The sequence below is a fragment of the Adiantum capillus-veneris genome, chromosome 6, assembly GCF_014529385.1.
Source record: "Adiantum capillus-veneris isolate H3 chromosome 6, ASM1452938v2, whole genome shotgun sequence".
Lineage (NCBI taxonomy): Eukaryota > Viridiplantae > Streptophyta > Polypodiopsida > Polypodiales > Pteridaceae > Adiantum > Adiantum capillus-veneris.
The window spans coordinates 61,488,649-61,506,663 of NC_140936.1; the positions used below are offsets into that span (position 1 = coordinate 61,488,649).

Sequence of the window (18,015 nt, forward strand, 5' to 3'; positions counted from 1 at the left end):
TAACCATATTATCATAATGAATTTGTTTGCTCATAGCAACTTTTTTTGGAAAACCTCAAGTCTTTGGGGTTTAAGTATAGGTGTTTGCACCTAGACTTGGAAGGAAATTTCATTTGGTATTACTTTTTTTTTCTTTTTTTTAGCAAAACTCACAATTGTGAGTGGATAGTATTAAGACATCAGAAATATACACCAATCCTCAAGCTCAGACCAAGCCTTGAGGGTCAACGGATTACAAATTTTCTACTTGACAGAGAAACCACTACTACTCCTAGGCTTTCCTTATTACAAGATTTTATGTATTGTTCTAGACCAGTCCATTGAGGCTTGTTTGCCTCCGATCATGTGGATCGTCACTCTGCTCTCTTGTATGATTTCACAAAAGATCATTTGGTATTACTTCTAAATGGCATTTTTGACAAGCAACACAATTGCAAACTCACATATACTTTTTCATAAACAGTTGCATAAGACTTCCCCCTTGAGTGTTTCTCATGCACCAAAGATGAAGATGATTCACTTCATAATAGGCCCACTTAAGTAGCATCAAGAAGATTGCATAGCCTTAGGATCTCTTCTCTCTCTCTCTCTAGTGGTAAGACAGTCGCCTTGAGATGGAAAGGTTCTGAGGTCAAACCTTGCTATACATGAAACAGTGGGTGATACAAATTTTTGAGGGCCACTAAAGTTACAGGAGGATGGACTGAAAAAAATTCCATTTAGCAATGTTGACCAAACTGATATGAAAATTGCCATTGCTCTTGCATGCTACAACATGCCTGCAAGCTTAAATGTTCTTGACAGCTTCCTCCAACATTTTCACTTAATCCATTGTGATACTCCAATCCAGCAATTCAGAGTGGATTCTTGCTTGGAATTCATTTTTACACCATGGTATGGGTATTGCCCATTTCATAATTAAGTAGTTTCAATCCACCGCAATTGACTTTCCATTGCGATTTGTCCCAACTTTTTCCATGAGTTCCGGAAGTGGCTTGCTCTTTTGAAACTTTGTGCTTCCTATCATCATCAATGCCTTATCTATCAAGGATCTAGAAGCAAAAGGGTTGTATCCTATTAGAGATAGATTCCTCTCCTTGCATTCTTTTAGGGGTCCCTCTTTATCTGGACTAGTACGGCCGGCCGCCTTCGGCGGCCTCTCTCTCTCCCCCTCTCTCCCTCTTTATCGCGTGCAAAGGGACTTGTTTTTGTTTTGGACTTTAGCCTTCACGTCGCAGATTGCGACACGTGTAAAGGGCTCCCCCTTCCGCCATATTATGTTAGTAGATTAGATTGAAACGTATTTGATTGGAAACTAATGGTATGCCAAATTTTGCAAGCAAGTCATTAGCTTCTTCCATTTGCTGCTTTGAATAGTTCCACACATGCCCACTGCCAAAGTAAGGTCCGACTCCACAGACTCTTTTAAGCTTTCCATCAATGCTGCATTGCTCAACGTAGGAAATGGGAAATGAATTTGGTAGAGATCCACCCTCTTTCTGCAAAGATGTTGCAAGATTCTCCGTGGAGCTTCTAGCAAGGACTTACGCCCAAGCTTGAACCCACCATCAGCAAGGAATGGTAGAGTGAAAAATTTGGTGGCAATAATGGGAAATGTCTCGCTATTAGATGCATTTTCACTTTGTTTGGAAACTTTTCGACTAATTCAGAAGAAGTTTTGGACAAATTCTCACAATAATTCCCACATTGTGACTTTACCTCAACATCATGAGCTTCGATGAGGGAGGCACCACATACCTAGCTAGGTACGATTGGGGGTAGGGGACCGCCGGCCTCGGAGGGGGGTACGATTGGGGGCAGGGGACCGCCGGCCCCCCCTCCGGGGCCGGCGGTCCCCTGCCCCCAATCGTACCTAGCTAGGTATGCGGTGCCTCTCGGGTAGAAGCTCATGATGTTGTGCATTGTATGAAAAACATTGTAGCAAACTCCGTTTTCCTACATGAGAAAATTTCTAAATCTTCTTGTGTAATTGCTCAACTTAGGTGCCACTTTCAATACCTTGATATATATCCGTAAACCTTTGTTGTGTTTATAAAATTGATACCACCGTTTAGGAGCTACTGAAAAGCACCACACAACTCGGCCTCTCTAAAGCTACTTCCAAAGCTAGAGCTAGGGTCCCCCATTGCAATGTTCCAATGGCAATTTTTTAGACTTGCAAGGAAGTCTTCCCCAAGGGCACATATTTAGATGTATCGATTTTCAAAAAATTCTCCAGCTCACTAGCGAGAAGATAGCTTGCCGCAACTCGTTATACATGCTATGGCACTCCTGCTTACTCGGAGATAATCTTCCTCTAGTAGTCCACGAAGGTGCAGATGTGTAGATGTAGAGAATCAGAGCTCCTCAATGCTACAGTTAATCATTGAATACTGGATGATTCATCTTGCTATCTATGCTATTATATCCCTACTAGTAAAACGGCACTGCCTTCGGTGGAGGCATCTCTCTCTCTCTCTCTCTCTCTCTCTCTCTCTCTCTCTCTCTCTCTCTCTCTCTCTCTCTCTCTCTCTCTCTCTCTCTCTCCATGTTGTGACTCAGTATTGCCATTGTTTTGCTAAGCTTGCTCATCATCCTAATGACCAAGCTCCCCTCTTCTCATGATGAGGATGATGATGATCATATTGACGACACCTCCTACCACATGGTTTCATTTCTCTCTCTCTCTCTCTCTCTCTCTCTCTCTCTCTCTCTCTCTCTCTCTCTCTCTCTCTCTCTCTCTCTCTCTCTCCCCCCCCCCCCCCGTGTGTGCAAAAGAGATTAATATATCATTTCATTCTCTCTCTCTCAGGCTTGGGCAATGTTCGAAAAAAATTATTTGCCAAACATACAAAATTCCTTTCCGTGAATTTGTCAAAAGGGAATTTTTAAAAATTATGTTTTTTAAATTATTTTTGCACTATTTTTCTCTATTTTGGAGTGAAAGTTCTCCTTTTCTCCTTGCTCTCAACCGGCATTTTTTAAATCGAAATCGACACGATATGAAGCTGAGTTGTTGGCCTATCCTGGGTCACCATGCCGAAGCTGACACCCCCACAACTTGCTACGACATCCCGACGGTTGGCCCAGCAGCCTCGGCCCAATGCTAAAAACCATTTTCCCAAACATACAAAATTCCCTTTCTTGAATTTGCAAAGAGGAAATTTTATAAAAATTAGGTTATTTTTCTCTCTTTTGGGGTGGAATTTCTCCTTAAGATGCATTTTTTAATCGAAAACAACACGATATTAAGCTGAGACACATTTTTCCCAAACATTGCATGGGCATGAGGCCGCGCAATTGTCCCGATCCGTCACAATTTTTCTCTATTTTGGGGTGGAGTTTCTCGTTTTCCCCTTGCACGAGCCCAATGTTCGAGAAAAACCATTTTCTCAGACATACAAAATTCCCTTTCTTGAATTTGCAAAGAGAAAATTTTAAAAATTAGGTTATTTTTCTCTATTTTGGGGTGGAATTTCTCCTTTTCCCCTTGTCCTCATTTCATTTTCTCTCTCTCTCTCTCTCTCTCTCTCTCTCTCTCTCTCTCTCTCTCTCTCTCTCTCTCTCTCTCTCTCCCCCTCAGGCCCGGGCAATGTTCGGAAAAAATCATTTTCCAAACATACAAAATTCCTTTCCATGAATTTGTCAAGAGGGAATTTATTATTATTATTATTTTTTAAATCCAGTATTTTTCTCTATTTTTGGAGCGAAAATTTCCTTTTCTCCTTGCTCTCAACCGGCATTTTTTAAATCGAAATCGACACGATATTAAGCTGAGTTGTTGGACTACCCTGGTTCACCATACCGTAGGTGACGCCCCCACAACCTGCTACGGCACCCCGACGGTTGACCCCAGCAGCCTCGGCCCAGTGTTTGTCAAGAACCATTTTCCCAAACATACAAAATTCATTTGCGAAGAGGAAATTCTAAAAATTAGATTATTTTTCTCTATTTTGGGGTGGAATTTTTCCTTTTCCCCTTGCCCTCAACATGCATTTTTTAATCGAAAAAAACACGATATTAAGCTGAGACACATTTTTCCCAAACACTGCCCGGGCATGAGGCCGCGCGATTGTCTATTTTGGGGTGGAATTTCTCCTTTTCCCCTTGCCCGATGCCGTGCATCCTTGGGCATTGAAGATAATGATTTTAGTTTTTTACTTTGCTTCATTTTTATTTTGTAATTAGACATTGTATTAGATCCACCAAGATGTTAGGAAATATGACGTAGCTAAATAGATATTTGAGTAGATTACTTAAAGGAGAGAGATAGATTTCACACACAAGAGATTATAGAGTAGAGAGAGAGAGAGAGAGTGTGTACACACGATATACGTGGTTCACCCAATGTGGGCTACGTCCACGGGAAAGCAGCCACTCAATGGCTTTAGTACTTCAAAACAAGAAGTAGGTTACAAAGGGATTATACTCTTTTGGAGCTCCTGTCTTGCTTCACTCTCACCACCTCACACCCACCTTGTTGCATCAACTTCACACTATGAAATGTGTGTAGAAATGGCCTCCTTTTATAGGCCAAAAGGGTTGCCCTCTCTCATGAGAGGCATCCATGTGTAGCCGTCCTTGTGTAGATAAGTCCAAATCGGACCCTCCAATCCGCCCATTTGTGGCCATCCTTGAGCACACAAGTCCGCTTTTGAATTCGGCCACCAGTCATTGAATTCGGAAAACCGGCCACCGGCCATTGACTTCCGACCATCGGCCACAGGCCAACTGGCCAACCGAACGGTCGTTTTTCGACCACTTTCCGACCGCCGTCCGGCCATAATATTCTGGCAAAAAGGAATATTCCGGTGAATCGAGACTGGGCGTTAAAATTTTGGTTTTCGGCGAGTTAATTTTCTTCACGTACGATGGCTTCTCCTCATAAGGGGGGCCTTACAAATGTGCTTTTTTAACATAGAAAATTACAAGGGGTAAATCGGGCTCCATACTTAACAATCTCCCACTTGGAGACTGATCTCCAAACCAAACCTGTGACTGCTTTCCATCGTGGCTTCTTATCCTTGAATGCCGATTGAAGATGAGCAAAAGCTCAACTCCTCCTTATTGACCACCTTTGTAAACATGTCTGCAGGATTTTCGCTTGTATGCACCTTTCTTAGCTTTAGCTGTCCCTCTTCCAAAAGAGTGCGTATGAAGTGATATCTCACCTCAATGTGCTTTGTCCTTGAATAAAAAGCTGAGTTCTTTGCAAGATGGATAGCACTTTGGCTATCACTGTACAAGACACAATTGTCTTGTTTGAATTCAAGCTCTTCTAAGAATCTGTAAAGCCACAAAATTTCTTTGCTTGCCTCCGTCATTGCTACATACTCTGCTTCCGTGGTAGAAAGTGAGACCACTTTTTGCAGCTTTGAAGCCCAGCTTATTGATGTGCCTCCAGCTGTGAAGACATAGCCACTAGTGCTCCTTCGAGTATCTTTGTCACCTGCCATATTTGCATCAGCATGCCCTTCTAGAAAAATATCAGTTCCTCCAAAATACAAAGCATTTGTTGTTGTCCCTTTTAGATACCTAAGTAACCACTTCATAGCTTGCCAGTGCTCTTTACTTGGGTTGTCCATGAACCTACTTACAACTCCCACTGCATGTGCAATATCTCGCCTTGTCCAGAGCATAGCATACATTAGAGAACCTACCGCTGCAACATATGGAACTTTAGACACATAGGCTATCTCTTCTTGTGTCTTTAGACACATATCCTTGGTTAGTTTAAAGTGACCAGCCAAAGGTGTAGAAACTGGTTTTGCATTTTGCATTGCAAACCTTTCTAGTACCTTCTTGATGTAGTCTTCTTGAGATAGCTTTATTGTCTTCTTCGTCTTGTCCCTTGATATTTTCATACCAAGTATCCTCTTTGCAGCACCTAAATCTTTCATTGAAAAAGATTTAGATAGCTCCTCTTTTAGGTCTTTGATGTCCTGCATGTTAGCACTTCCAATCAACATGTCATCAACATACAACGTTAGGATGATGAACTTCCCATCTCCCAAATTCTTTGTGTAGACGCACTGATCCGAGTTGCATCTTGTGAATCCATGATCCAACATCCATCGATCAAACTTCAAGTACCATTGTCTTGATGATTGCTTTAAACCATACAAGCTCTTCTTTAATACGCAAACCATTTTCTCCTTACCTTTTACTTCATACCCTTTTGGTTGAAGCATGTAGATTTCCTCCTGTAAGTCATCGTGAGGGAATGCTGTATTTACATCCATTTGCTCGAGATTTAAATCATGAGCAGCCACAAGGCTTAAGACAAGCCTAATTGAGTTCATGTTTACAACAAGAGAAAATATTTCATTGAAGTCAATACGTTTCTTTTGAGAAAACCCTTTTACCACAAGCATAGACTTGTACCTTTTCTTCCCACCTTCTGCTTCCTTTAGCTTGTACACCCATTTGTTTTGAAGTGCTCGCTTACCTTTAGGCAATTCAACCAACTCCCATGTTTGGTTGCGATGTAGTGAGTCCATCTCCACTTGCATGCTCTTCGTCCATTCTTCTTTGGATTTGTGTTGCATAGCTTCTTCGTACGATTCCGGCTCTCCAAAATCTGAGATCAAGAGATGGTTGAAGGAAGGACTAAACCTTTCTGGAGGCCTACTTGCTCTTGTAGATCTTCGTGGAATAGGTTGAGGCTCCTCATTTGGTTGACGTTGTTGCACATTGTCACCGTTTGCAGTCCTTGAGTCTTCACCTCCTCAAGCTCCATGTACTCATCACCTGTTTCTTTTGTTTGTTTTCTTTCCAAGTAATCGTTGTACATATTTTGCTCGTTAAAAATTACATCCCTACTCCTTAAGATTTTACCATCTTCAGGATTCCATAGGCAATACCCAAAGTCACCTTCTCCATAGCCAATGAAGAAACACTTTTTGGACTTTACATCTAGCTTTGATTTTAGGCTTCTATCTATGTGCATGAAAGCCTCACACCCAAACACTTTGAGAAATGCATAATTCACCGGTTTACCTGTTCATGACTCTTCTGGAAATCCCCCATCCAATGCCGTTGAGGGTGACCGGTTGATTGAGTACACAGACGTACTTACAGCTTCCGCCCAAAGCTCAAGCGGTAGGCTTGCATGTAGTTGCATGCTTAGTGTTCGCTCCATGACTGTCCTGTTCATTTTGAAATCCCATTTTGTTGAGGTGTCCTTGGGGTTGTCCTTTGCCTCCGAATGCCATTGTTAGCACAAAAGCTTTCAAAAGCTTGGCTGCAATATTCGCCTCGATTGTCACATCTGAGGCATTTAACCTTGGTACCTGTATCATTCTCCACAAAGGCTTTCCACCTTTGAAATATGGAAAAAACATCGGACTTATTCTTCATGACATAAACCCATGTTTTTCTAGTCGCATCGTCTATGAACGTTACATAGTACAATGAGCCACTAAGTGATGGTGTACTTGCAGGACCCCAAACATCAAAATGAACCAACTCAACTTTTTTATTTTTTCTTTCACTTCCTGATTTTTGAAATTTTACCCTCTTTTGTTTACCATAAACACAATCTTCACAGAACTCTAAGTCCACTTCTTTCAAACCTGGTAGAAGCTTCTTTGTTTAAAGGATTTGCATTCCTTTGGCACTCATATGCCCAAGCCGGTAGTGCCACACCGCACTGTCAACTTCTGTAGTTGCTACAGAAGCTGAAGGTTGCGTACTGATAGTACACAAGTAAAGTGTACCGACCTTTTCTCCCTTGGCAACCACCAAAGATCCCTTTGAGATCTTCCACCGTTTGTTTCGAATGCAATGTTGTGACTTTCATCGTCCAATTGTCCTGTAGAGATCAAATTTTTCCAAAGAGAAGGAACATGCCTGACATCTTTAAGCTTCCATTCATTTCCATTAGCAGTTTTGACAGAAACTGTACCTTTGCCGACAATCTCACAAGCTTCATCATCTCCCAAGTATACATACCTAAAATTACCTTTGGTGTAATCTTGGAAATGTTGCTTGTGTGGTGTCGCATGGAATGAAGCCACAGAATCTACTATCCAAGAATTAGACACATTGTCTAATGAGAGAATTAGAGCATCTTGCTCTACTTTACCTGCCACATTGGCCTCCGATGTTGGCTTGTTGTCTTGAGACTCTGTCTCCTTCTTCTTCTTGGACCAACAATCGTTCTTGATGTGACCCTTCTTGCCGCAGTTCCAACATTCAAGAACCGAATTTGTGCGCGACTTGATCCGCCTTGAGCGATCACGACCCTTTTGATTTTTGAACCTCTCCTTAGGCCTTCCTCTTGTTTCCACTGACAGTGCAGCACTTGATGATTCTCCTGTGCTTCTCCTTCGTATTTCCTCGCTTAGGAGAACACCCACAACATCATTGTGCGCTCCTTGCCGCACTGTCGAAGCAAGGGACTTGCCGTTACACCGTGTGCGAGCCATAGACGCGGCTCCAAGCACACAAATAGCTTAACTAGTAAGCTCAAAAGAGGGCAATGGTGTGTCACTCACCGCTCTATGCTCCTGCCGTGGAGGATTCCTCGCCGCGAAGAAGAAGGAGACGCCGCTACGTCGCGCTCAACCGCTTCACCGCCGTCGTGCCGCCGCAATGCTCGATCGCACACTCTCTCTCTCTCTCTCTCTCACACACACACACACACACACACACACACACACACACACACACACACACACACAAGGAGGTGAAGAAGAAGAAGATGGAGATGGAGATGGAGCAAGAGCACTCTTCTATTGCACAAATGAGAGAATGAGTGAATTTTAGGTTTAGTTGGCTTTTATATGAGCTCACCCCATTCACACTTGGGCGCCCATGCTTAGCCAACTAATCCCTTGAATGTCCCTGTTAGCGTGCGCCTCCATCGGCGATCACTCTTACCCTTTTCCTATTGGTCCGACAAGCCCGGTACCTGACTCTACCAAATACATAATACACGTCTGTCGTAGGTGATGGGGTGTCCGTGAGCCGTGAGGGTTAACAATCATCAAACTTAAGAGTATTTGTGCCAGAAATAGAATTACTTACAGCCATCACAAGGCTGTCCCAACTATCCCGTAGAGATGATAGTATAAGGAGAGCTCGCACTTCATCATCAAAATTGATTTTCACCGATCAAAGTTGACTTATGTTTGTGTTAAAGTCATTTAGGTGTTTTGCAACTGAACCATTTTCTACCATCTTTAGATTGAACAAGCACTTCATAAGAAATACCTTATTGGATGCTGATGGTTTCTCGTAGAAGTCGTCAAGTGACTTCATCAAGTCCTCCGTGGTCTTCATCTCCGAAACATTGAAGGCCTCCGTTGATGCCAAGCTTAACCAGATTGTTCCCAGTTCCTTTCGATCAAGGACAATCCATGCTTCATCTGCCATTGTTGCGAGCTTCTTCGCAAGACTTCCTAGTGGCAAATAGAGTCCTTCTGGTAGAGATAGTCTTCAATCTGCATCTTCCAATGTTGGTAGTTTTTGTTGTTGAACTTCTTAATCTTGAGCTTCCCTTCCTCTGCCATAACTCCCACTGAATTCAAGGAATCCTTTCCTTGAGATACTTTAGCTACGAGCAAACCTTGCTCTCATACTAGTTGTTGGGAAATATGACGTAGCTAAATAGATATATGAGTAGATTACTTAATGGAGAGAGATAGATTTCACACACAAGAGATTATAGAGTATAGAGAGAGAGAGAGAGAGTACACACGATGGTTCACCCAATGTGGGCTACGTCCATGGGAAAGCAGCCACTCAATGGCTTTAGTACTTCAAAACAAGAAATAGGTTACAAAGGGATTATACCCTTTTGGAGCTCCCGCCTTGCTTCACTCTCACCACCTCACACCCATCTTGTTGCATCAACTTCACACTATGAAATGTGTGTAGAAATGGCCTCCTTTTATAGGCCAAAATGGATGCCCTCTCTAATGAGGGCATCCCTTTATAGGCCAAAAGGGATGCTCTCTCTCATGAGAGGCAGTCATGTGTAGCCGCCCTTGTGTAGATAAGTCCAAATCGGACCCTCTAATCTGCCCATGTGTGGCCGCCCTTGAGAAGACAAGTCCGCTTTTGAATTCAACCACCAGCCACCGGACGTTTTCTGACCGGTCGTTTTCTGACCACTTTCCGGCCTCCGTCCGGCCATACTATTCCGACAAAAAAGGAATATTTTGGCAAATCGAAACTGGGCATGAAAATTTTGGTTTCCGGCGAGTAATTTATTTTCCGGCAAGTTATTTTTCTTCACGCACGATGGCTTCTACTCATAATGGGGGCCTTACAAATGTGCGTTTTTAACACATAAAATTACAAGGGGTAAATCGGGCTCCATACTTAACACAAGATTGCATGAGTTTGATCTCATAAACCCTAGTAAAATGACGACGTTTAATATAACATTTCATTTCATCTCCCTCCTCTCCACATTAGACTGTGAGTGTGAGACTTGAGTGCTCTCTCTCTCTCTCTCTCTCTCTCACACACACACACACACACACACACACACACACACACACACACACACACACACACACACACACACACACACACACACACACACACACACACACACACACACACACACGTGTGATAAGGTGGACGAACGCTCATCACGCTGCTTGACAGGCCCCACGTGTGAGAGCCACATAGATTCGTAGGCGACAGTAGTCTCTCTCTCTTTCTCGCTCTGAGCACGCTGCACACTCGTTGTCGCTATGATGCCTGATTGTAGGCACCACTGGCCAGTTTAAGGAGGACTCGCCACATGTTTTTGGGGGGGGGGGGGGACCGGAATTCCCTCCCACATTATCCTTAGTATAGATTAATCACAGATAACCTACTTCTAGTCATTCACAACGGCGGGGATGAGTAGAGGTAGACAACTTGCACTAATACAATTCTTTATTGAAAATTCGTTAGGGAAAATTTGGACTCTCAAAGGGGCCTATAAGGAGGTTTGACTTTGCCTCTCTTGTCAAAAGTGCGCAACACAGTGAAGTACATAAACACTTTGTCGAACCCTATCAACCAAGATATCATTGGAAAGATCTTAGGAAGTAGGTTCTAAATCCCCAAACTCGGATAAATTTGGAATTGATTTGTAGAAGTTATGTCCTCTCCACTGAAGCTGAAATGTTGGGAGAGATTCCATTTATAAGAGACGGAGTTTGGAATTGGAGCTGATCACTTCAGATAGCTGATTCCAGTGTAAGAATTTAGAGCTATTGGTAAGTCGTCAGTTCAGTCGGTGAAACTGGAATAGAGACTAGAGACTGGACTGAAATAGTAATATGAACTAGAATAGTATACTGAAATGAGAGACAGACTTGACAACTTGAAAAGTGTTTATAGTTTCAGATTCATAGTTCAGGAACAACCAGTACAAGGTATAACAGATTAAAGCTCAAATAATTACAGCAACATTAATGATTACAAGATGAAGTTACAGGCAAAGATATTGTAGCTCAGGAAATACTTGGAAGTCTAAAACGAAGAGAAGTAAGAAGCAAGAAGCCCGATTACAATGTAATGGGTCCTATTTATAGTCTTCTAGAAGTTATTGTAGTAACTGCCATGGTGGTAATACTGATGTGTGACTGATCCTCTGTTTGGCTTTCCAGGAGACAATTCCCATTGGGACTGTCTTCGCCTTTTACATCCTTCCCTCCTTTCTTGAATTTTGGAATAACTCCAAAAAATTTGAAAATCCACCGCCTGGTTCTAAAATGGTGTTGAGGAACCCATATGGGTTTCTGGTTGAGGTGCAAACCCTAAACCCATTTGTCTGTTTGTTGACTTGGCCGATGCTCCTCATGAGTTGGCCTATGTTCCTCATGATAGTACTCCTCTGGGGTCGCTAGCTCTTTTGGAATTGCTAGCTTTATGCCAAAATTCATGCTTGTTGAGTGCTTGACACCCATATAATTGTAATTCCAAGGGTACCCAACCAAAGAAATTACAGCGCCTCACTGGGAAAATCCCCTGTCTGATTCTGAGAAAGAACTACCCAGTATCCTTCCATTGAACCCGCTTCCTCTTGCCTTTCTTTTGTACTGGTGCTTCAGAAGTTCCAGTGCCAACATTGTCCTTCTGGATAAGTCGATAAATGGCCTCCTGCTCAAGATGATCCCACCTTGCTATGGACATCTCCAATTCATAAGGCGTGAGAGGATTATATGTTTTGGTGTCGGGATCATACTGCATGCATCTACCCTTTATCAGACGGCATTTGGTCAATTTATGACAATGCGAAGCTGTGTGGATCCATATTTCTGGGAGAGGCTGACTTGTTTTAATCCTAGCTTCAAAGAGTATCTCAGCCATTTCTCTATACTATGGCCCTAGACCTGGTTTAGCCATAATATCCTTTTTAGGAATCTTAGAGGACTCCACAGTAAGTTGAAGTAGCCGATTTGTGATTTTGGTGAGACCTTTGAGTTGGATTTTCCATTGTCCCATACATAGCTTGATCCTCTGCATTTCTCCTTGTAGTTCCAAAACATCATTTAATTGGAGAGCATCATTGATCAGTGTTTGCCAGGTTTTCCATTCTACAGTGGCTCGCTCATAAAAATCCTAAAGATCATTAGTGATGTTATAGTATGTGAGCTGATTCACTGGTTCTAGATGTTGAGGATACAAAGCTGGGAAAAACCTAGGCAGCTCAGTCTCTCTAGCAAGCAATGCATACAAGAGAACTGGGGAATCATGTACAAACTTTAAAAAGTTGAGGATAGCCTGATTCTTTTGCTACATCATCTTCTTGGTGACTCGAACCAGCTGAAACAATCTTCGGAGAGCAGTTGCCTGTTCCCCTACTATCATTTGAGTTTGTGGTCTTTTACTACTGGAAGTCTGATCTTCAATAATAGCTTGTATCCTCTGGTCCAAAACTCCTCTGGCAATTTTCACTTGTAGTAGGACATCTTTTGATTGATTTCTCACCCCTTTCATACATTTATATGTAGGCCTGTTCCCAAACAGAAACTCTAATTCAATGGCTAGGGAATGACAGTCTGCTGTAGACTGCCGTTGCCAGTGTGGATTGACCAGTTTATCATCAGAGGTCAGTGCCAATTCAGGTACTCTCTCTAGCAACTGAATTCTACTAGGATTTTCAGGTAATTGGCACAACTCCCGATCATGGAAAGCAATTGATTTACAATGTTGGATCATTTCTCTGGCGTCAACATATAGTCTCTGAAAACGTTCCAGATCAGAAGGAAGAACATCATCCTCCATATACATCCTAGTTATAGGAGCTTGTTGATGTCTTAACCTCTTGTTCAGTGTGATGAGTTGTAATGAATGTTGCTCATCACCTTTCAAAGTCTCAGTCACAGCTTTAGCTTTTCCTTTCACATATGAACTGTGCTATGACTGGTGTATTGGGAAATCTTTAGTGTTGCTTGGTTGCTGATCATCAGCCCCTTGGTCTCCCAACTGATGATCCTTATAGTAGTCTGGCTGGTCTCTGTTGGGCTGACTGTCCCCTATGGCAGCTGATCCACCAACACCAGATCCTGAGGGCGGAGATGGAGGAGAGTCATTATCATCATCATGTTTATCTATTGGTTCATCCTCCCTCTCTTCATCCTTCTCTTCTGCTTTCTCAGAATCCTCATCGAGGTCATTCTGCTTATCAATAAAGTCCAAAATAGCTTTGATTTGCCAAAGCACTATTATATTCAGAAAGCTTATCCTGCAAATCACTCTACATTGTTTCCATGAGCACCTTCACATTATCTATATTGAAAATGGCCTTGCCTTCTGGATTCAGTATATCAACCAAATTATTGTATATGTATCTTTCTGTTAAAGAGGCTTTCAATGTAGTGTGGCTGGTCAGTAATGAGTTAAAATCAACTCTCTTCATCCTCAGCATAGTTTCGAATCTGTCAGTAGCTCTCTCAGCCTCTGCCTTTTCTTCATTTAATTGTCTCATCTTAAACTCAAGCTTTGACAACTTACTTTCCAATGTCTAAATTGTCCTGGCTGACTGATGTTTAAGAATCTATGCTGTAGGGATTGTGCCCCTATATCATGTTTCAACTTCTCGACTTGCTGCTCACTGTTCCCCACATCTGTTAACTTGGTCACTTCATCAGTAGATGTTGAGGCATCCAACATTTGTCCCAAAGCATGGACAATCGTATTCCAGGATGACTGGATAAGCACTGAGCAACCATCATTGACCATCACTGGATCAACGCAACTGGCTCATAAAGTGTAACATGAGCTATATATGGTAATGTGGTAAAGTCAGGTTTGTGCAGGATTAATCGTCCTTTGAGAGGATGAGTCTGCAGTTGTTGTAATCTGTTCTTCTTTGGTAAGGCTAAAGCCAATTCACTGAAAGGGATAGTAAATTTACTAATTGGACTATCAGGGGTTGCAGGACCTTTTCCCTTATCAGTATGAACTGCCAACTGCTCAATAATGGTCCTGTCTGGCTGGTATTTTTTTGCACTAGTGTTTTTGGACTCTGCCCCGCTTGTTGGATGGTCCCAACAGTAATCTTTACTGGAGGCTGTACTACCTGGCCAATTGAAGTCTGGCCTACTAGAGATTTTTCAGTAGACACAATTTTGACCTGACTTTCTAACTACTTCAAGAAAGCACTACTCTTGGCCAATGTAGTTTTTGGTCTTTTGGAACTACCAGCTTCCACTTGTGTGGCCTTTCCCTTCTATCCACTGAGAGCCAACTGAGTAGTTGGGGTTTCTTCATCTGAGGATAAATCAACATTGTTAGTTGTTTGCAAGGATGGATTTCTGACTCCAAGCCAATCTGTACCTGGTCATGAGCATTAGGAGAAGTTTTCCAGTAAAGAAACTGCTAGACATACCAAGCTTTGAAAACAATCTGAGTCTTCAACTTGGCTGTCTAGTGAAGCACATTAAGCGACAGAATCTGACATAAGTTGATTGAACCTGTGGCATCTAATTTCTTTGCCAGTAACATAGCAAACAATTTCTCTAATACATATGTGCGGTTATTTTTCAGACTCACAGCTTCAACCACAAACCGGTAAGCAACGGGAACATCCAGACCTGCTCTACTGGAACCCCTTGTGCACTGGCCTTACGCTTTTTCTTGCCTGCTTCATCTTCCTTCAGAGCTGATCTTATCTGTTCTGCAGTTGCCACAGTTGGCTTCGGCTCATTTGGCATCTTGAAAGCATAAGCAATGTTGTCCGAAGTTGTTGACACTTTCCTACCATACACTACAGCGCTGCCGTCATCAGCATTGAAGGAATCAAGAACCTGCCTAATGATAGCTGTGTCAAACTCTATTCTTGTGTCTTACACAACCACATGCAAATCCCACAATCATAGTAATGCTTTTTCTTGCTTAGTAAACACATACCGATGTATCTTACTATGAAAAATAAGTGGTAGAGAAGCTTTGATAGAGGTGATAAGTGCCAAAGTCTCATCTATAGTGTCCTGCATCTTCTCTGACATTTTTCTTCTGCCCATACAAGGTGAAGACGATGACTCTGTGGAAGCAGAAGAAGACTTACTTGAATATTCAAATCCGTATCCAGGTGTGTTCGATAAAGGCAAAGAGCAATCGACAGTTGCTTCTGATGAAGAAGTTTGTGGTTGTAGGGAAGAGGCTTCGAATCTTGGCAATGGCAAATGTGTAACAACATCCAGACGTCGCGGAGGAGACTTATGAGGAAAAATGCCTACTCGCCTTACTGTTATACGTGTTCGCACCGTAAAAGCTCCACTACTTAACATTCCTAGAGTTCTGTGCACCGCTACATGCATTGGCTAATACTCTCCATTTTCCTTGAAATGATTATCACAGACAGTTCGACTGACCCTTTTTTCCCATAAAAACTGATACTGGCTTTGACACTTTACTCATGATGCGACTGACATGGTTTTGTCATGCTGAGACTTTTCTGACCCTTTGACTGGCTCTCGTACTGGTTGTACATGAAAAAAGGCTTAAAATAACTGATTCTGAATTTTCCTGGTCTTCAGTTCCTAGAATACCCGTATCATTATTCCTGGAAGTCTCTTTGTCATCTGAATAATATAGCTTGATTTTGGCCCCATTATACACACCTGGCAGGAGTAACCCAGATAAATCTTTCAGCCTTACTGTGCCGTTGGAAAACACCCAGCTGACTTCATATGGACCAGCCCAAGCTATCTTTAAGTTTGGTTTCTTAAGACCCAGTTTAGATTGATAAAGCAGAGCCAAATCTCCTTTTTGAAACTCCCTAACTTTGATACGTCTATCATACCAGTGTTTCCTTCTTTGCTGAACAATTTCCTGTTCCAGCATAGCCCTCTGTCTTAACTCATCCAACTGTGTTAACTCCTCTCATCTCTGTTTAAGATTGTGATTAAAATCCAATCCATATTCCACTGTCATCTTGAGACTGGGAATTACAAATTCTATAGGCACGATAGCTTCAGTGCCATACACCATTCTGAATGGTGTTAGTCGAGTGGTAACCTTATAGGCTGTCCTATATGCCTAGAGAGCAGTCTAGAGCTTCAGATCCCACTGGTGTGGCTCCTTCTGCACAATCTTAGTGAGAATGGTCTTGACAGTTTTGTCACTGGTCTTTGCTTACCCATTGCATATGGGATAATATGGTGTTAATTTTTTATGCTTTACTGAGAGCATTTCCATTAGAATGTCCATAGTATCATTTATAAAGTGTGTTCCCTGATCAGACACAATCTCCACAGGACATCCATAACGACTATAATATTTTCAAATAAGAATACAACAGTGGATTTCACGTTGTTGTCGGGAAGAGCCTTAGCTTCCACCCATTTGGTGACATAACAAGTGGTCATCAATATATACCTATTCTTCCTTGGAGTAATTTTCTTGAATGGACCCATGAAATCCAGACCCCATTTCATAAACACTCCCAGTGGTTGGAGTTAGAGGAGTCATATTTGTTGTGGGTCTACCCATCCTCTGGCATATATCACATGTTTTACAAAAGCTTCTGACATTGAATATTAAAGTTTGCCACCACAATCTAGCCTGCAAAATATTCTTGTAAGTGATATCAGTAGAGAAATGTCCTCCAGAATCCCCATCATGTGCCTCTGAAATAACTTGCATTCTCCCTTCCATAGGCACACATCTTCAAAGAACCCCATCTACTCCCAGTCTATAAAGTGATCCGCCAATGATGGTGAACTTCAGACTCTTAATAATCAGAGCCTTCTTCTGATTCTGAGTCCAGTTGTCTGGGAATCCTCCCTTAGATAGAAACTGATATACATCATACAACTCTAAATCAGTTTTTTCTTCAGTTGTTATCTGAAATAGTTCTGCATCCACTGGCTCATCTCTCAAGGATGCCTCAAAGTAGCCATCCGTACTCTTGGATAGGAAATTAGCACCACATTGGGTTTTACAGGGCTTATGAAAAATGCGAAACTCAAATTCCATCAGGAATATCATCCATCTTATCAGTCCGCCTTGAATAATGACTTTGTTAATAAAAAATAATAATGCATGGTAATCCACAAAAAAATGAAATACCTTGCCCAACAAATAGTGTCAAAATTTAGTAGTGTTGAAAACCATTCCTAATTCTTCTCTTTTAATAGTGGTATATCCTTGTTCAGCCTTACTAAATCTCCAACTTGCAAAATACACTGGATAATCAGTCCTCCCTTCTGGCTGAGCTAATATCCCTCCCATCGCCAGTCGTGAACCATCTACATGTACATGAAAAATGACATCCCAATTCGGTTGTCGAAGTACTCGCTTATTGATAATATCATTCTTCAAATTTTGAAAGCTCTCCTCACATTCAACAGTCCAATTGAACTTGCTGTTCTTCTTTGTGAGCTCATACAAAGGTAATGCTTGGGAACCAAATTGATATACAAATCCTCTATAGAAATTGATATATCCCAAGAAAGAGCTTAGTTCTGATGCATTACAGGGTGACTTGGCCTGTTGGACACACTGAATCTTGTCATTGGCCATTTCTATACCATTTCTGGACACTACATGTCACAATAG

At 42.0% G+C, this 18,015-nt stretch overlaps 1 pseudogene; it reads right to left on the reverse strand.

The window, feature by feature from the left end:
• Positions 1–787: 787 nt before the first annotated feature.
• Positions 788–13,242, reverse strand: LOC147455595 (putative oxidoreductase At1g06690, chloroplastic; annotated as a pseudogene).
• Positions 13,243–18,015: the final 4,773 nt, after the last annotated feature.